The following is a 21,587-nucleotide window of genomic DNA, read 5'->3' as shown; positions in this document are numbered from 1 at the left end:
GATGTGTGGTTATTCACTGATTCATGGGCTGGAGCCAAATATCTTGGCTGAATGGTATTTGGAAAGACGATGATTAGAAAATAGTGAGAAAGACATCTGGGGAAGAACTATCTGAAAAGATATCTCCAAATGGGCAAAATTTGTAAAGATATTTGTATCCCAGATAAATGATCATCAAAGAGAGACTTCAGCATAGGATGCAATAATCAAGTAAATAGGATGACCCATTCTGTGGACAATCAGTCTCTTTCCCCAACCATGCTGGACCTTGTATAATGGACACATGAACCAAGTGGTCGTGATGGCAGAGATGGAGGTTATTCATGAACTCAACAACATGGACTTCCATCCACCAAGTCTAACCTGGTCACACTTGCTGCTGAATGCCAGATCTTCCAACAACACAGACCAACACTGAACTCCAAATATGGTACCACTCCCTAGGATGACCAGCAAGCAGCTTGGAGGCAGGATGACTACACTGGACCACTTTGTTCATGAAAAGGACAGTGTTTTATTCTTACTGAATAAATACTTCTTTTGGTTATTAATTTGCTTTTCCTGCATATAATACTTTTGCCAAAGCCACCATCTATGAATGCATATAATGACTTGTGCACTATCATGGTATTCCACATAGGATTGTTTCTGACTAGGGAAATCACTTACAGCCAGAGAAGTGTGACAGTGGGCCCACAATCATAGAACTCATTGGTCTTACCATGTTCCCCACTATCCTGAAGCAGTAGGCATGATAGAAAAATGGAATGGCCTTTAAAGGCTTCATTACAGTGCCAATTATTAGGCAGCAGCCTGGAGGCCTGGGGCAGTTTCTGCTGAAGGAAGTGTATGATATTAGTCAGTATCTAATATATGGTACAATTTTTCCCATAGCCAGTATTCAAAGGCCCAGGAGTCAAGGAATAGAAAAGGAACTAGTTCCACTCCCTATCGCCCCTAGTCACCCACTAAGAAAATTTTTGCCTCCTGTTTCAATGACCTTAAGTTCTGCTTGACTAGAAGGTTATATTCCAAAGGGCAGAGTGTTTCTTACAGGAGACATAACAACATTGAATTAAACTGGAACCTCTCACTTTCCTCTGGCCAAGTTTCCTCTGGACTTCTGAAGCCAACAGACTGAAAAGGAAACTTCAGTGTTAGGAGGGGTGATTTATCCAGATTACTTAGGGGAAATTGGATTATTTAGAACATCCTTGGTACTACTATGTCTTGTTTTGAATTAAAAGAATATCAGTGGTTGTTCTGTTTAAGTTTGAGATATTAAAAAAATGTCCATAATGGGACATTGCCACTTACCTTAAATTTATAATGAAATTGTGGTTGTACTACATATAGTTATATTTATATGTGTTAGGCATAATTGTAATCTGGTTAAACATATAGTACATTTTCAATTGTATGTGTGGTACTTAATATCATTTTGGCTATAATTACGACCTTATTATTGTTTTCATTTGGAAATTAGGCATGATATAAGGAGGAATGAGAGTGTGTCAAGCTGGCAAAGGTTAGAATTGTGACGGATATTCCTGCTTGTCAACTTGACTACATCTGAAATTAACTAAAGCCCAAGCAACTGGGTATACCTTTGGGGGATTCTTTTTCTTAAGTCATTTGAAGTGGGAAGACCCACTTTTAATCATGATCTTTTGAAGTGGCAATATACACCTTTGATCCATATATTTATCTTTTGAGGTGGGGAGAAACACCTTTAATCTGGTCCATGCTTTCTGCTGAAAGCCTATGTAAAGACATAGAAGAAGGAAGCTTTCTTCCTATGTGCTTGATATTGTTCTCACTGATAAATCCATTTCTTCACTGGCTTTGTAGCCTACTTCTTGGTTGAGACCCCTGTGGGAGTAGAACAGCCCTTTCATGGGGTTTACTGAAAGGAGTCAGGGTTTTTCCTCCTGCTGCCAGAGTCTGGTCCCACCACAGTGCCAGCCCGAATTAACACACAGAGATTCTGTATTTGATATAATTCTGTTGGCCCATTACTTGTTTCTTATCGGCTAGCTCTGTCTTAAGTATTAACCAATTTCTATATATTTCTATGTGGTCTTACCAGCGAGAGGCAGCTGGAGGTTCTGCCTTCTCCTGACTCTCCATCTTGACCCTCCTTCTTACTACTTACTCTTTCCTCCTCATCTCCTAGTCCTGCCTATCTTGCTTTCCTATTGGCCAACAGTGCTTTATTCATTAAACCAGTATGAGAAACATATTTACAGAATCGCATCTTCCATCAGTTTACATATCAAATGTCCTGTATATCAGATATTTACCATATAATTAATAACAATAGCAAAGTTAAAGTTATGAGTTACAACTTGATGAGTATAATTAATAATATGCATTGTGTTACTGAACTTTGATAATGGAAGAGATCTTAAAAGTTATGTAGAAAGAATATAAGGTAATGTATTAATTCACTTGATTGTTGTAACTTCATACACAGACACACACATCAAATCACCCTGTTATGCCCCTTAAATCTTAAAAGTGTCCCACTTTTGTTTGTCAAAAATGAAAATAATATGCATATATATTCCTTTCTGAAAACTAAGAATTGTGTGTATTTATTTCATATGAAAAAATCTGTTATTTTTGCTAATATTAATTATGTTTGGTTCTCATAACATTTGTGTTTTCAATTCTTGTTCTAATCTGTGCTGATGAACTCAGGCTGTGGAGACTTAAATAAAATTTAGGAATATGGGATATATGTTTGGCATCCTGTTGAGAGGCACTCCTAATTGGACAAGATAGCATATGCTGAAATAGAACTATATTTTTCAGGAAATACCTCAGATCTGGTTTTATCATGATCTAATTAAGTGATCTTCAGTAAGCCACTTATTCTTATTACACATTAGATATGGCTCTTGCTTGGCAACCTGGTCATAGTTTTATTTCTTTAATGAGTAAAATAAGCACAGTGGATCATACAATAACTCTATACTTTTCAAGCCCTCATTCTTCACTGACTAATTTTCTAATAATCTTCATATTTTATAGATATAAAAGTAGTAAGTACACAATGCCTGTGAATCAGGTCTCTTAAATGCCACAAATAGAGGAAAATCACCCCATCTATGTGATTCTTCCCCAATGACAGCTGAGAAGGCTGCTTTGCAAAAAATAGTGAGCTGAATTCAAGTTGTTCATATCAGCAAGCTCCCACTACTTTCTTGATATTCCATTACCCTGTTTCTCATGAGCAGTGTTTTAGATAGTAAGGTAAGGTCTCATTTGTTAAACTTCCTCCTAGTTTATTTTTATTATTCTCTTTTGGACCAGACAATGTCTCTTTCCAAACTTGGTTTACATCAACTTAAAAGATATTATAGTAGTGTTTCTCAACTTGTGTGTTGTGACCGCACATGGATCACATATCATACATTTACATTATGATTTCATAACTGTAGCAAAATTATAATTATGAAGTAATAGTGAAATTATTTCATGGTTGGAAGTTACCACAATATGAGGAACAATATTAAAGGATCACAGCATTAGGAAGATTGAGAACCACTGTTTTATAGTAATGTATGGTGTCCAATTCATTTTCCAACCTAATATCAAATCTCTAGAGCTTCATGGAATATCTGTCACAATTTACAGAGAAATGGACTATAATCAGGTTGTTAATATTTCATGTTTAATTCATGATACTATACTTAAAATTCTACTTTAAGAAATAGAATAAACTCCTTCACATATCCTATTTCAAAATGGTGAGGATAAATTCTAAGGAGACAAAAGTCATGCTTCTCACTGTGCTTTGTTTACTGAATATTGGAAGCAATTCTCACCCAGCTAGTCCCCAGTTTGCTGCTTCTAACAGCCAAGCTCAATTTCCATGCTTCTCCTTGCCTCCATGACACATTATGTGTTCTCACCTAACTTCTCCTTAAGTATGAGCTTTGGTTATTTTATGTCCCATGAAATACAATCTCTTTGCAATTTGAAAAGTAGCATATTCTGCTCTCTTCTGAAGTGTTTACTTCTTCATTTTCAAAGACATTTCATTACATTTTACACATTTATAAACTCTGTCGATGATTTGTACAAGAGTCATTCTTTCATCTCAAATTCCTGGGGAGAACAGATATTTGCTTCCAGTATATTGTATGGCTTTATACCTTACCTGTTTTGTTTTTCAGGGAAACAACAATTCTCCCTGTTATTAAATATATTTTTTCTTCTAATGAAAAAGTTACTTTAGAAATTCTATAACTAATATGTAGTCAAAAAACATTTTGTGTTGGTGCATACCTATGCAAATATTTAGGAATCAATAATGCAATTTTGAGCATGTGGAAGAAAATTTTTCCTAGCAAGTCATGACATAGTCATGAGTATCTCACTATTTTTGCTTCCTTTATTGTTTTTGTGTTACAAGGTTACAAGGCTTTCTAAAAACAGGTATGCATCATACCCTGATTAATTTAGAGACTGTACTCAGTGTACCTAGAACATTAGGATCCCAGTAAATGTTATCTGATTTATCTTCTAAGCAGAAACGAAGGTAGAGTCTGTTCTCCTGAACTGATCACTTTCAGTAAATTGACATATTAATTAATGTGACATAAAGTTTGAATAGATTTCTTACATTATGGTACTGAGTACGCTTTATCAGTGATGCCAATTTTGTTTCTGTCCACTGCAAGGAACAATCAAGCCTGTACATAGTAATAGGAACTCGGAATTTGTAAAGGTCAAAGGGAAATACAATGGATATGCTAGATTTAAGACAACAAAGCATACCTTATTAAATTCAAAGATAGTTTTGAAGAACTGAAACTTGATTTTGAGAATTGCGTTCTACAAAGGGAAAACAATATGGATAGACTGTGTTTTGAAAAAGTGAAACAAGCAACCCATGGAACAACAAAATAAAAGCTTCTTAAAGTATGTTAGTGACTGTGAGTATTTTAATCACACCTATGTTTTTCAAATGCCAAGAAACTATGCTATCTAGAGCATGGACAGTGTGACAATTGCAGAAAGTGCAGGTCCTTTGTTAGTCACAAAGAAGAAATATACCTTGAAATTGAGGACTAATATCTAAAATATATAAAGAACTCAAGAAAATAGCAAGTAATTAAACTAAAACTGGATTATAAACCTAAACAGAGAATTTCCAACACAGGAAAATCAAATGGCAGAGGATCATATAAAGAAATGTTGAATATCATTAGCCATTAGGGAAATGCATATCAAAACTACTTGAGAGTCTATCTTATACAGGTTAGATGGCTAAGATCAATTACACAGGGACTGCTCATGTTGGCACGCATGTGGAACAAGGAGAACACTCTTCCATTACTAGTGGAGGTCAGATTTGTACAGCCACAATGGAAATTAACATGGCAGTTTCTCAACATAGGAACTAGTCTCCCTCCAGAATCATATATACCACTCTGAGACAAATACCCAAATACCCAAAGGATGTTCCATCATACCACAAGTGGTCAGCCATGTTCATTGCAGCTTTTCTCATAATAGCAAAAACATGTAAAAGAAAAAATACCTGGATGTCCCTCAGCAGAAAAATGAATAAAGAAAATATGGTACATTTACAAAATGGTATATTTCTTACCTATTCAAAAAGCAGTCATAAAACTTATAAGCAAATGAATGTAACTAAAAGAATATCATTCTGAGTAAAGTAATCCAGACTTAGAATACTAAGTATGATATTTATTCTCTTATAAGTGGATATTTGCCTTTAAGTAAATGATAACCAAGCTACAATCCATAAACCTAGAGAGGTTAGGATTATAGAGGTGAGGTCTAAAGGGGATGGTTGTATCTCCATGGGAGAAGGGAAGATAATAGATTCAATGAACTGACAGGGAGTGGTCAGGGATAGGAGTGGGGTAATCATCTGGGGTAGGAAGATGAGGTGGAGGGAGAGAGTACAGACAGAGACAGCTGAAATTGGTAGGATTTATGTGGGTGGTATTTCCCCCTAATGCTGGGGAAATTGCATGGAATCCCTGAAGGTGATCCTAATGAGGACTCCTTCTAATGGTGGATACCAAATCTTAACTGGCCATCTTTTCCTGTCTTGTGAGGCTTCCAGTGGTGGAACTATGTTGCATTTAATTGAGTTGGGTTGCTTTCTGCAGTTGGGTTGTGTTCTGCAAACTAACAGTGAGGCTCTATTGCTGAGGGCAACAAACACACAAATCATTAAACATGGAGAAGACTAGCTGGAGCCTACATGAGACCCTAAACCCTACATTCTGGCCTCTTTGGTGCCAGAAAGAACTCTGCAGGCTAGCTAAATAGTAATGTGAACACAACCCAGCCACAAAACATTTGGACTACAGTCTGTCCAGGCTGCAAAATATGCTGAGGCAATGATAATACAGAACTTGTGGGAGCAGCCAACTGTCTTAGTTAGAGTTTATATTTCTTCAGTGGAACACCATGACCATAAAGCAAGTAAGGGAGAAAAGAGTTTATTGATCTTACCCTTCCACATTGTTGTTTACCACTGAAGGAAGTCAGGACAGGAATTCAAACAGGGCAGGATCCTGGAGGCAAGAGCTAATGCAGAGGCCATGGAGGAGTCCTGCATACTGGCTTACTTCCCTTGGCGTTCTCAGTCTCCTTTCTTATAGAACCCCCGACCACCAGCACAGGGGTTGTGTCACCCACAATGAGCTAGGAAGGAACTGTCCCATTGATCACTAATTGAGAAAATGCTTTCTACCTGGATCTCATGGAGGCATTTCCTCAACTGAGGATTCTTCCTCTCTGATGAATATAGCTTGTGTCAAGTTGGCACATAAAACCTGCCAGTACACGAACCAATGTCTGATTGGACCTAAAGCCCACTCCATGAGAAGAAACCCATACCCAACACTGCCAACATGTCTAAAACCAGAGACTATATAGCCAAGAGACCTATGGTAAAAACCAACCACTACTGGTCAACAGAAAATTGTATCAATAAAGTGACTCCTAATGATATTCTGTAAATAGATTAGTGTCTCATCTAGTCATCTTTAGAGCACATTCAATTGGCAGCAGATGGGAACAAATACAGACCCATAACCATATATTACATGGAAAGAGAGTCTAAATGAGAGGTCTCCACCAAATTCCTCCTCCCAAAACTCATGTAATCCAATGGAGATTGTAAGACCAGAAGGGATGGAGAATACTAGAAAACAAAGCCCTCTGAATCAATTAAGCAAGCTCCATGAGAGCTCACAGAGAATGAAGCAGAAAGCACAGGTCTTTGAGCTTAGTATTTTTATGGACTCCCTGACTGTGAGAAGGAGTGGGTCTCCTTCCTTTCTCTTGGGACTCTTTCCCTTCTGTTGGGTTGTTATGTCCAACTTCAATACGGTAGTTTATGATTCATCTTATTATATTTTATTTTGTCATGTTTAGTTATTATATCTTAAAAGCCAATTCTTTCCTAATGAGAAATAGAAAGGGAGTACATATGGAAATAAGGGAAGGTGGGGAGAAACTGGGATGAGTAGAAGGAGGAGAAACTATAAGCAGGACATGAGAAACAAATTCATTTTCAATACAATAAAAATGAAAAAAAGAAAAAAAAGAAAAAAAGTGTTGCTGGTGTGTCTGCATAAGTCTGACCCTTCATAGCTTTGCAGGAGTTGGAAGAGGGAGAGATATGGAAAGCTAATGGAACAAAAGGTGAATTCATTTATACGTTGAAGAACTTGGAGTGAGGTTTTGGCTATAAGACTAACAATCTCTGGGACCCAAAGGATTCTTCAGGAATTTTGTGAAATGAAATTATAAGAAATATTGGAAACCCACAGAAATAGCTGACCTGAACAAGGGGGATCTCATAGACCCCAAACTGATAGCTGGAAAACTAACATAGGACCAATCCTGTAAGGAGGCCTGGGCAATCTATGGAGCCTCTGGTAGTGGATCAGTATACTAGATCCCTAGTATATGAATGGACTTTGAGATCCCATTCCACATAGAGGGATACTCTCAGCCTAGAAACATGGGGCAGGGCCTACGCCCTGCTCTAAATGATATGACAGACTTTAAAGATTTCCCAAGGAAGGTCTCACCCTCCCTGGGAAGCAGAAAAGGGATGGGATAGTGGGTTGGATGGGCAGGAGAGGAGGGGAAAAAGAGGGAACTGTGATTGATATATAAAACAAGCTTGTTTCAAAATTAAATTTAAAAAAGGGGGAATCTTGGCTTTGTTTACTGGAAGATGAAGAAATAATAACAAAACATTTGAAGAAAGAAAGTTGGGGGACTTTCTGTGCCTTTCAAGGTGTTTAGTAAATGAAGTAATGGGTTTGTGTTCATTTGAATTTTACTCACTAGTTTATAAGCCCTGGAATATACAAGATACCAGGGAGTAAATAACAAGAGCCTTCATCCTATCTGGGGAGTCATGACAAGGCCCACTAAGCTCAGGTTTTAAAAGGAACATGAGATATAGATTAGAGATCCCAGTGATAAGGAAGCCCTTTAAGAACTCACAGAGAATGGCTTTAAAGTCTCCACACCAAGTATAATAAATATAATCTGCTGAAGGAAGCTATAGCTATAAAAGATTTGTTCTATAAAAGATTTGGATTTGTTCTCTTCCATATCTTTCCTGATCTTTTGAACTGCTAATATCTGTTCAACTCACTCTTCCTTCTGACTTTTGATTGGCTTTGACTGAGAGTCACTGAATGATAGCTAGAAGAGAAAAAGGTCAAAGTCCAGATAATCCCCACCTTCTAGATCATGTGACTTAGGGATTTTCAAATTTATAATGGTATGAAAGTGATATAAATTCAGTATGAACTTTTTAAATTTTGTTCTTTTTTCTTGGCAAGACATATGATACCCTTTATAAGGGTAGTGTCAACAAGATGAATTTTCAGTTAGCCCTGAAATCACACAAGAAATGACTAATGTACTACAATACACACTACAGTGTAAATTGATGACCTTTGCGAAGACATTCAATACTTTATTATAAAATTGGCATTATGTAGATGACCTTACTAGACAATAGGTTTATGCAAGTGTGCTTACCACACTTAAGGTAGGCCAGGCTATACTGTGATGCTTAGTAGTCATGTGGCATGTGGAATTTTCTAGTAGGCCCAGAGAAGAATTAGCAGTCATAACACATTATGAAGATAGCTTCTGAATTAAAGATGTATCCTTTAAAGGCACATTCCTATAAAACCAAGCATCACACCAGCCCAGTGGGCCTCAGAAGAATACTTCTTGTTTTGCCTGGTAGGCTATATTGGTTCCTTTTATATTTTTGAAATAAAACACAATGACCAAGTTGATTTATAGTAGACAGGGATATGAGCCTGTCACAACAGAAGGAAATGACAGCCATCAGAAAGCCTGGTGGAAGGAAGTTGAGAACTTACATCTTAAACTCCAAACACAAAGCAAACAGCTACTGCAAATGACAAAATGACAGGAATATTTAACTTCTCAAAGTACTTAAAGTGACATACTACCTACAATAAGGACATACCTCCTAAACATGTTCAAATGTACCATCAACTGTGAAACAAATATTCAAATACAAGAGCCTGTAAGTGATACTATTACTCACACCACCATATTCCACTATCAGTAACCCATAGGCACAAGTTTTCAACCTGTGGGTTGTGTACCACATGGACTTGAAGAACCCTTTCCCAGGGGTTTCCTAAAACTACAGTTATGAAGTAATAATGAAAATAAAAGTTATGTTTGGGAGGGTCACCACACCATGGATACTATATTAAGGGGTTGCAGCATTAAAAGTTGAGAACCACTTCACTAGAGTAATGGCTATTTCATTTTATAAAACTGATGTAGTCCAACTTCAAAAATCCTAATAATCTCTCACTCCCAACACTGCTTAAAAGTTCAAAGGGCAAGGTCTATTTAAAACTCAACTCAATGTTTTAAATGAAACTTCCTGTAAAGAAAAAAAAAAGTCACATGATTCACATGATTCAAACATACAATGACACAGAATATACATTATCATAGAAAAAAAGAAAAAAGAAATTGGGGCATAGTGAGAAAATACCACAGCAAAGCAAGACTAAAATCAAGCAGGACAAACACCAAGTCTTTCATCTCTATGAAGCCTCAAAGGGCTTAGTTGGCTGCAGCTGCACTCCTCCAGGTTTTAAGGCTCCACTTCTCCAGCTTTCATCTCTCTCTTGGACTGGTTTCACTCCCTTTCCCTATTTGCAGATCTCCTTGAAAAATACCCTACTCCTCTGGCATCTACAGCATTCTGAGACAAGCCAGGCTTTGCTTTTAAAACTTCATGCAATGCCCTCTTATCCTCTCACAAACTGCCTGGCCTCAGCAGCTGTCTGCAATAATGAAAGTATTCTATACAGTCATATCACTCATGCATCCTTCATGATTCTAAAGTCAGCATTTGTAGTCTATCAGTTTGTAATGGACCTCAACTCCTTAACTCATATTAACAGCAGAACTTGTGTTTTCATGGAGCAGAAAATGCCTTCACCTTTTTTTTTACAAGCTGGATGATCAGTTGGGTGAGGTCTTGTTCTCAAGACACCCTTGCCTTTATTCTAGTATTCAGCTAGTATTGAGCTAGCTAAGATATTTTTATCTCTTTTTGCACAAGCTTTAGATTCAACAATAAGCTTCCTGATTCTTTTTCTCTTTAAAGGTATATTTTGGATCTCTTTCTGCCCCACTTGTTCATCATTATAGAACTTAAACAGTCATTAATAATAAGCATTATTTAATACTATGCTGTCTTTAAATTGCTTCCCCAAAAAAAATAAATCACTTCATTAGTTTTTTTTTTAATTTAACTGGAAGCAGATTCTTAGGAGTTTATTCTTGGAGTCTGCCTCCAGTAATAACCATCTTCCAACAAAGTCAAAGGCCCTAAATCTGCTTGTGGCAGTTTGGATATAATTGGGCCCCATAATCCCAAAGGGAGTGATACTACAAGGTGTGGCCTTGTAGGTATGGTCTTGTTGGAGGAAGTGTGTCACAATGGAGGTAGGCTTTGAGGCCTCATGTATATGCTAAATATACTGCCTAGTGCCTCCATATACTTCCTGTTGTCTGAAAGATGTAGGACTCCCAGTTACTTTTCCAGCACCATGTCTGCCTGTACTTCAGCATGCACTCCACCATGATAATGGATGGAACCTCTGAAATGTAAGCAAGCCACCCCAATTAAATATTTTTCTTTATAAGAGTTGCTGAAGGTATGGTGTCTCTTCATAGCAATAAAAACCCTAATACACTGCCCAAACAGGATCACCAATCTATAGTGGTCTTGTTGGTGAAGCACATCCCTTTGAGTGAGGCTTCAGGCAGATGTAAGTAAAAGGAGGGAAGCGTGAGGCATGGCTTCTTTTTTCACTGTCTTTCTCTTTGGTCAGCAGATCTGATAGGAAGAACAAAGAAGTGCTCTCACAATTCTTTAATATTACCTGTGTAACTGTTACGCAATAAATACCCATTTATCATTTACCTTGGTCTAGTGAAATCTTTATACCCACACCCACGCAATTGGCACCCACGCATTCAAATACTCATGACTCTCAGGAAGTCTTATTCAAATAACCACATTTATTTCCTAGGGTTTTCATCCCTTGATGAAATAAGAGTTCCTTTGTTACCTGTTAACTGTGAAGTTTATTCAAAAGTTTATTTTTGAATCAAAATATAGGACACCAGAGGAGTTACAGGTCCCTGAACCTTTTTCAAGTAAGTTAAGACCATGTAGAAATACATAGTTTGAAAACAGGAGATTCAAGATGAAGGACAGAGAGAGAATGCCTGGGCCTCTCTCCAGTAAGATGAGATCATGTGGAAATACTTAGATTAATAGAAATGGGTTAATATTTAAGACAAAGCTAGCCGATAAACAAACTAGTAACTAGCCTACAGCTTTATATCAAATTCAGCATCTCTGTGTGTTATTTGGGGTTGGTGCAGCAGTGGGTCAGGGCCAGCATGGAAAATCTACTCCTAACAAAATGGTGTCCAACATGGACAGAAGAACTTTCATTTAAAACTTGACAAAAGCTTAAAAAGGAGTTTTAAAGACAAAAGAACAGAGACAGTGAGGATTCTTGGTAGCTTCATTTTTTCTCAATTGGACTCTATTTTGCTAGAGACAAACAGACATGCATGGCTCCTTTAAGGGGGGATTCCTGTCTCAGCTAAAGGAGCAAAAGACTGCATGACTTTTAAGAAGCACTGCTAACAATTTATTGGTGTTTACGAGAGGTGGCAATGGCAGTGACAACATCTCCAAGCTGGCATCATGCTGCTGATGACAGCGTAGACCAAGGCAGTAAACACAGCTCTCAGTTGTGGCAGTAAAGTTACCCACCAGCATCTTTGATAGACTGGGGCTAAAACTGCTATGACTTTCATTTTAGCAATGCTGTTGTTTACCAGATAAAAGCCTCATGGCCAGAAAAAGATAAAGATTTATATTAAAGAGAGATTCAGATTAAGAAAAACCTCTAAAGGTTTACATTGTGTTTTAAAATATATGTAGGCTTTGGGGACAAAAAGAAACAGGATACAATGGTTAAAAAAAAAGAATAATAAGAAGACTGAGAGCAGCTGGGTATGGTGGCACATGCCTTTAATTCCAGCACTCAGGAGACAGAGGCAAAAAGATCTCTGTGATTTCAAAGTAAACCTGGTATACAGAGTTAATTCCAGGACAGATAAAAGTTACACAGAGAAACCCTGTCTCAAAAAAATAAAATAATAGAAGTAGAAGAAATAGAGTTATAAAAAGCCACATAAAGATGGAAAGCACAAGAAGGGTCTGGATCCTATGTGCTGTTCTGGTATCTTTAAATTATTTGACTGCTGAGGAAATAGCAACAACTGTTAAAATAAATGCTGCTAGATTAATCCAATTTATATATTTTAAAAATGCTTTGACTTCAAATTTTAAGTCTAAGGACAGGTTACTGGGGAAAAGGATTTCTATTTTTGTTTCCACAGAGAATGAAAAGCTGTGGATTCCTTCCAGACTAATGTGGTTTGAGCAAGCCAGAGCCCCTGAAGCAGTGTCCCAGGTGATCCAACATTCAAAACAGTTGGACAAGGCAACCTTGCAGAACACTACAGCCAGTATTTCTGCATCTTCTTAGAATCCCCATAACAGTGCCCCCTACCAGCAGGAAGTAGTTTGGAAAGACTGACACCCAAATTCCCAACATTTTTAAATGTTTGTTTTCATTTATATGGGGTTGGTTATAAATGGTTAATGACCACAACTAGTCTCGTTTTAAATGTAAAAAGGGGATTATGGTATAGAAATGAATACTTTGTTTTGGAATGGATTTTCATTTATTGATACAAATTTAATGTCAATTTTGTGATATGTGTATTTTTCCTCTTAATTAGATGTTGTGCTTATATAGCTCATTTAAAAATGTAATGTATAATTTAGCACAGATTATATAGAGTTACCTATAATAGTCAAAACTCATCGTTAGTTAGGTTTTGTAGATATATAGAGATTAATTGCAATAAATAGGCATTCTTCAAACCGTTCAAAGACCTATAGAATATGGCATTTAAAAAGGGTTTTTCTTGACAGTGAGACATAAATGCTCCCGGCAACACTACCTGCATCAGAAAGGAATATGAACATCGAAGAAACTAGTTATGGAGTTTGCTTTCAAAATGGCAAGACTAGACATTTGTGTAAGATACTGCTCTTGTCTGGACTGTTTGACTTTATACAGTATAAACTGTACATCCAGGACCCACAGGAAAGTGACTGCTAATACAAGATGGAAATTGTTACAGGGTTCCTGCTTCATGGAAAAGTCTGCCAATCTACGATACAGAGAAAAGTGACTGACAAACTGCCAATAGAAGAAGACAGTTTAAAGTTTCCTGCTTTTCTGAGGAGTCTGCCAGACACACTATGGCCTATAGGCTGAAGATGGAACATTACAGAACTTCAGGTGACTGACCAGGTAGTGAATTGTCTCTGTCATTTCTAGAGTTTATGTATTATCCTTCTGTGGTCTTTGATGGAGTTGAAGACAGATAGTTACATTATAGTTTTCCTTAGTTAGAATTAAAGATAAGTTATATATAAAAATTTAGACTCAAAGATATAAGTAATAAAATAAAATATTTTCTTTAAATTTTTAAAATTTTAATGGAATAAATATTGTTAACTGTGGTTCTTTTATAACTGTTTTGTTATATGTAATTTTATTATGTGAAAGTTAAAACCCTTCCTATTATTTTAGACAGAAAAGAGGAGATGATGGGAGATATCATTCTGTAAATACATTTCTCATATTGGTTAGTGAATAAAGCACTGTTGACTAATAGAAAAGAAAGATAAGTGGGGCTAGGAGACTAGGAGGAGAGAGGAAGGAGGGAGGAGATTCAACATGGAGGACCTACAGGATAGTACGCTGGGCTCTCTCTCTGGTAATATAAGACCACATGGAATTACTCAGATTAATAGGTCAACAGAATTATATCTATAAATAAAAAAGAAAAAAGGAAGTAAAGAAAAAATGGGTTAATAATTAAGACAGAGCTAGTCCATAAGAATCCCTGAACAACAGCAAACAGTATTTTAACCAAAAAAAATATTATTTTAACATTATTAGTGAATTTCATATCCAGGGTGAAATGCCCATGCAACCCAAGATGAAAATAAGCACAAACCTATACAGAAGCATATAGGCGTAGAAATAGCAATTGCTTCTGGGTGTATATATATAAAACACAGAGCCACTGCCTTCTGTGTTCTTCATTTTATATAAATAAACTTGTAAAATGACTTGACAGATTTAGATGAACCCTCCTGGAGGACATCACCCTACATGTGGACTGGGGGCAGATGGGAGGGATGGTAGTGGGGGGGGGCCTTAGAGGGTGGAAGAGAGGAAAGGAGAGAGGAAAGGATGGAAGGAGAGGGAACTGGGATCGATATGTAAAATTAAAATTAAAATGAATAAATTACATCAAAAAAGAATAGCCCCAGAAAAGGTACACCAAGAAAAACTAAATAAATAAACATGTATTTTATGATAAATTAGGGCCTCCAGAAATTAGATGAACTCATCTGCAAGGAGTAAGGTTTTTTTCCTCCCGTCTCTGATCTTATCCTGCCACCGTGCCAGCCCCAAATAGCGCACAGAGACTCTGTATTTGATATAGGGCTGCTGTCCAGGTACTAGTTTTGTATCGGCTAGTTCTGTCTTAATTATTAACCCATTTCTATTAATCTAAATATTTCCACGTGGTCTTATTATCTTACCGGACAGAAGGGACCAGCGGATCTGCTCTCTCCAGGCTCTCGTTGACTCCTCCTTACTACTTCCTCTTTCCTCCTCTCCTAGTTCCGCCTATCTTGCTTTCCTATTGGCTTTATTCATTAACCAATATGAGAAACATATTTGCAGAATGATATCTCCCGTTATCTCCTCTTTTTTGTCTAAAATAAACAGAAGGGTTTTAACTTTAACATAGCAAAATATATCACACAACAGTTATCAAATAAGAATCACAGTTAACAATATTTAGTCCATTAACATTTAGTAAGATTTAAAGAAAATATTACATCATCTATCCTATCTTTGTGTGTCTAAAGTCTATGTAACTTATCTTAAATCCAAACTAAGGAAAACTATAATTATAACTATTTGTCTTCAACTCCCCCAAAGACCACAGAAGGATATTATATAAACTCTAGAAATGACAGAGACAATTCACTGCCTGGTCAGGCACATGAAGTTCTTTTGTAATCTTACATCTTCAGCCCATAGGCCATAGTGTGTCTGGCAGACTCCTCAGCAAAGCAGGAAACTTTAAACTGTCTTCTATTGGCAGTTTGTCAGTCACTTTTCGCTGTGTCTGGCAGACTGTCTGGCAGACTCTTCCATGAAGCAGGAACTCTGTAGCAATGTCCATCTTGAATCAGCAGTCACTTTTTTGTGGGTCCTGCATGTTCAGTTAATACAGCATAAAGTCAAACAGTCCAGACAAAAGCAGTATCTTGTCCAAATGGCTAGTCTTGCCATATTGAAAGCAAACTTCATAGCGTGTGTCTTTGATGTCCATTTTCCTCTTTGACGCAGGTGGTGTTGCCAGGACCTTTTATGTCTCACTGTCAAGAAAAACCCTAAACCATTTTAAATGCCATATTCTGTAGGTCTTTGAAAGGTTTGAAGAATGCCTATTCATCTCAAATACATCTCTGTATATCTAAAAACCCTAACTCATCTAACTATATGTTTTGAATATAATAGGTAAAACCTAATTTAAGTTTTGACTATTATAGGTAACTCTATATAATCTGTGCTAAATTATACATTACATTTCTAAATGAGCTATGCAAACACAATATCTAAATAAGAGGAGAAATATACATATCACAAAATTGACATTAAATTTGTATCAATAAATGAAAATCCATTCCAAAACAAAGTATTCATATCTATACCATAATTCCCTTTTTACCTTTAAAAATAATTGTCAATGTGAAGTATGGATTTTGATGTATACATTTACTAGATCCTTTCATTTCCTATATAGTTTACCAATTATCAGGATGAGAGGTTCCTAATTTGTTCTTTGTTTCTTATAAAAAAAAAAAGGCAGTAAATTCAGGTTGGAACTGATGATAGAACAGAAACAAAGACTACTGCTGACTTGTTTTCCTCTGGCTTGCTTAGTTAATTTTCTCATACAATTCAGGCCTATCTGACTAGAGATGGAACTGCTCAAATAGTGCCAGGCCCTCCTACTTTAATTATCACCAATAAAATGCCCCACAGATATGCCCACAATCCAATCTGATAGAAGCAATTCCTCAGTTGAAAGTTCCCCTTCCCAACTATGTTTAAGTTTCTGTCAACCTAATAGAGGGAGGAAGAATGATATTTTTGGTAACCTCTTCAGAAACCCTAGTAATTAATACATGGTTATTTTATTGCCATATGTATAACTGGATAAATTTTAACTTAATGATATAGTGTTCTGGTTATTTCAACTTTTACTTTGTGTTGCATCACTCTGATATTCTAAAGAGTCATATGCTACTCTCATCAAGCAACCCATAAGATTCACATGCAGAATGAGGGAGGGAATCAGAGAGATTTAAAAAAAAAGTGAGTGTCATTGGAGGTACTGTTAGCCTCCCACATGTTAGGGTACAATGAAAATGACTAAGCCATGCACGACTTTCCTTACCTTCTAATTTTTTTATCCTTGAAATACCAAATATGCTGGGAAAATAAGTGTCTTGGATCTTTATGACTGCCCTTAAATTTCTCTTTTTAGAAAACTTTGTATTGTCACATTAAAAGATACAGAATAAGGACACTCTAGTCTAAACAAGTTTTTCTTCTTAATATCACGTTAGCAATGTAGAGCTATTTCTGACTTTTCAGTTCACTATATTTAAGCATGATTTGTTCAAATAATCATTTACTTTTCTAAATAATTATTTTATTTCCACCTGAATAAAACATTTCATGAGTTACTATGTGCTCATGTTCTTAAGTAAAAACTTAATGCAACAACTTCACATTCATCTATATTTTGCTATTACCATCAACTCTCTGTTTAATTATATCATTATGTGGTCGCTTACCAAAATTCTGCCTAAAGTAAATAATTCACTATTTCATATATTGAAAAGTTAACTAACTGACAATTTGCCTGAAAAAGGAAAAATTGCAGCATGAGGCATTCAATGTGGTTTGGAATACACAAAGATCCTTCATTAATTCCCTAACTAAATATTTAGTGTATGTCATGTTTGCAGCACTGTTAGTTACTGAGAACATGCTTTGTTTTCCTCTACTTTCATGAAGTCTGGACAGAAATTCATACTACCACATAAGTAATTTTATAATTATAAATTGTAAAAATACTATAAAGATGTGTGGCATTGCTAGGAAGGTCAGAGAAGTGTAGGAAGTGTTGATAGACAACATGATCAATTACCCGTTTGGTTACATCAGTCTTCTCTACTGAGCACGATACCTCATCACTGTTGAATTATTCAGTTCTTGTTAAACTACAATCAAACTTCAGATTCCAAGAATATAGAGCATTCTTCTTTTTAATGGATATTTTATATATTTTATTCTTTATATATGAATGTTTTCCTAAAGAATCATAATGACAAACTCAAACCATGGAGAACTTGCAATGCTGAAAATGGAAGTACCAGCTGATGCACAGTGATAACATCTGTTAGCTGTGGGCCTTCCCTCATCATATAACACACAGCATAGCACACACTAGGGAACCACCCTTGAGAAGCATCTAAATAGCTGGATGGCAAGTTTTCCTTTCTTTTCCAAAATAGTGAAAACATATATTCCCTTCCCTATTTTTATTTTGTGCTTCTTCCCTCTCATGTGGTAAATAGTTCCTCTTCTTTGAATATTTCTGGTTTTTTTTTACCTTTTAAGGTTATCATATAATTACATCATTTCCCCATTCCATTCATCACTCCAAACATTCTCATATAGCCCTTCTTCTTTCAAATTAATGGATTTTCCATTAACCATTGCTACACATATAAGCATACACATATATTTACAATATATGTGTAAATATATGTATATGTGTTGAACACACACAAGCCTATAATCTTCCCTAGTTTTATTATTTTCATCTCATTTTGTGTGTTGTACATATATATGCAGAGCTACATATGTGTAAGAAAGAAACTTAGGAAATAATCAATTCCAAGACCGAATCATGACTTTCCACCCCAACCTCAAAGCACACCATCTATACATTCTTACCTTCATATTCCTCAGTGTTCCTGAATGCAGACTGATAGGTTAAAGAGAAATATCAAATAAAGAATTCCTTATAGAAACTGTCATCTCAGGAGATAGCCATGTGTGTGAGCATCAATTACATTCTGTTTAATTACAGATTACAGCTACCTATAGGGTCTTAATGCCTTCCTTACATAATTCATTATTTCTAGTAACTGGAGGAATAAATTCAGAAGGAATATATCCAGGCAAACATAAAAACCAAGAATAAAACCAAGGTCAAAATCATATCTCAGCCTTTACTACTTCATATGTCCATTTGTTTGTTTTACATACTGACTGCAGGTTCCCTTCCCTCCTTTCTTCCCTACCCTTTCCCCAAACTCTCTTTGTTCCCCCCCCCCAATCCACTCCTCCATTTTTGTTTAGTGAAGGGCAGGTCTCTCATGAATATCAACAAAACATGGAATATCAAGTTGCAGTAAGATAAAGCAAATCTCCATGTATTAAGACTGGGCAACACTACCCAGTATGAGGAGATTTAACATGAAAAGGTGAATTTGAATGATTGGAACTGTATTCTTTTTGTTTTCTTCCATACGCACTGCATTGGTAAATACATTAAAGAAAACCTCAGAGGTACCACAAAGTATCCTTGTCATATTAAAGCATGAAAACAAAGCACTTCCACTTAGATTAATTTGACCAACAGTGAACCCAAATTTGAATTCTCCACTTCTTTAACTGTGTCTTTTGTCTGTATTCTGTTGGTGCTGGCCAGTCTGTTGTCTGCCTATTGTATGTGTCTATGCCTATCTGAATGCTGATATTTGACTGTTCCTAAGATATTTGTTTAGTATTTATTGAACAGTACTGAACACATAACATGGGAAAGGAAAGATAGATCATTTACATAAAGTTTTGAAAGAGTTTTTACAATGGAAAAAAAAATATGTTGACCTGTGCAAACAAACTTTATCAGGATGTACCCATACTGTTTCCAACATTTTTGGTGGATGTTTGTTTGAAGGTTTCTTCCAAACCTGCTGGCTGTTTTATCCAACGATTGCCACAACAGATAAACACATGCCCATAGATTACTCTGAGTCAGGAACGTGGAAAAGCATATGTTTAAGATTAAATATATGTATTGTATTATATTATAAAAGCTAATTGCATGGGAAACCCAAGGCATAGGAAGATGGTTTACATTGTTCTCTAAATAATTTGAACAGTCTAAGTACACAGAAGGAGAAGAGGTTAATTCTGAACTGATGGCAACGAATATTTTTAACTTACTGTATGGCCCACCAAAATTTAGTATCTTTAAATGCAGAAGGTATTTTTGTAAAATCATATTGCTATAATACATGAAAAATATATTAGGTTCTTCAAGCCTCAATTTTCAGTCATTACTTGATTTTTTTCAGCTCTTTCAAGACTTTCATTATGTACATATAATCTTTCAACTTCCAACTGATTCATTTGTCACTTGCTTGTATTGTCTGAAAGACAGTCTTCCCTATCATCCCTGAGATGCCAGCCCTGGACATCTTCCTTTATCTTTGGCATAGTCAAGGTTTCTTCCCTGTTGCCACACAACACACATGCACAAACCTCACACAATTACACATACTCATGCCTACCCAGTACATGTATAATATTTTCCTTCAGATGGACTTTTTATTCCCTGGCAATCTTTTCCACATATATATGGTCAACTCTGTCTCTTTATCCTCAAAGTAACTACTCCAACTTTTCATCATTTTGATTAAGCCCCTATTGGTTTTTCTCACCAACCACATGAAATAGATTCTATTTGACATGGGTGACTTAACTTTCCATTACCCTGATTCATGAATATTCTTGTCCACATCACTAACTGAATACCCACATCTGTATCCATGGGCATGCAAATTTTTCATTCCCTGCTAGCCCAGAAAAGGGTTTGTAGTCAAAGCTTATGTTCTCATCACATCTTCTCCAAGTCTTCTTTCTCATCTTTGTCTAATTAATTTTGTCTTCTTTCAACCATGACAGTTGCCTTCGCTAAGAATAGCAGTGAATTTCCATATAAATTCAGAGAAAACCTCTCAATATCTGTGCCCTTTATGACTCTCCTGTCTACTCCTGATATATTCTTCTTCTCCAGTCTGCATGACCAAAGTCTCCCTGACTAGCCTTTCACTTGGAAGCTATTTTCATAATTTTGACATGGGCTTTTAGCCAGAATCTCTTCACTATTTATAACTGAATGGCTTCTCTTGACCCTGTTTGCTCTGACTATAAAAATAAAATGATTGGTAATGTATAATGCACAAGGTATTGGTAAAAGTCAAATATGTCATAAATGTTTCACAATATAGATTTTGAAAACAGTAAGTGGTAGGCAATGTTGTATTGACCCATATATTGTAAAGAAGTTATTATTATAGTCACTACCATTCTCTTGACCATGTCTGTCTCAAAACTTTTCTAAAGCAGTACCTTTTTGTGTTCATTAAGATATAGAGTGCTATGACCCACTACAAGGCAATACACTAGAATCTTCTGAGTAATGCATATTTTCAGAAGTTTCCTGGGTGAGCTGCATTACACATCTATTATCTCAGGACTTGGAAGACTAAGGAGAAAGGAACAAAATTCTGTGCTATAAGTTACATGGGAAACCTTGTCTAGAAAAGGAAAAAAAGTTTCTTGAACAATTTTTTTTGCATTAGAAGTTGAAAATTTACTTGGCCCTCTGTCAACAGTGTCCATGTAGCCCTAAATTCAAGTCTAAGGACTGAGTCTTGA

The sequence above is a fragment of the Phodopus roborovskii genome, unplaced genomic scaffold (assembly GCF_943737965.1).
Source record: "Phodopus roborovskii unplaced genomic scaffold, PHOROB, whole genome shotgun sequence".
Lineage (NCBI taxonomy): Eukaryota > Metazoa > Chordata > Mammalia > Rodentia > Cricetidae > Phodopus > Phodopus roborovskii.
The sequence above is the reverse complement of the archived record's forward strand: the minus strand, read 5'-3'. Positions refer to the sequence as shown.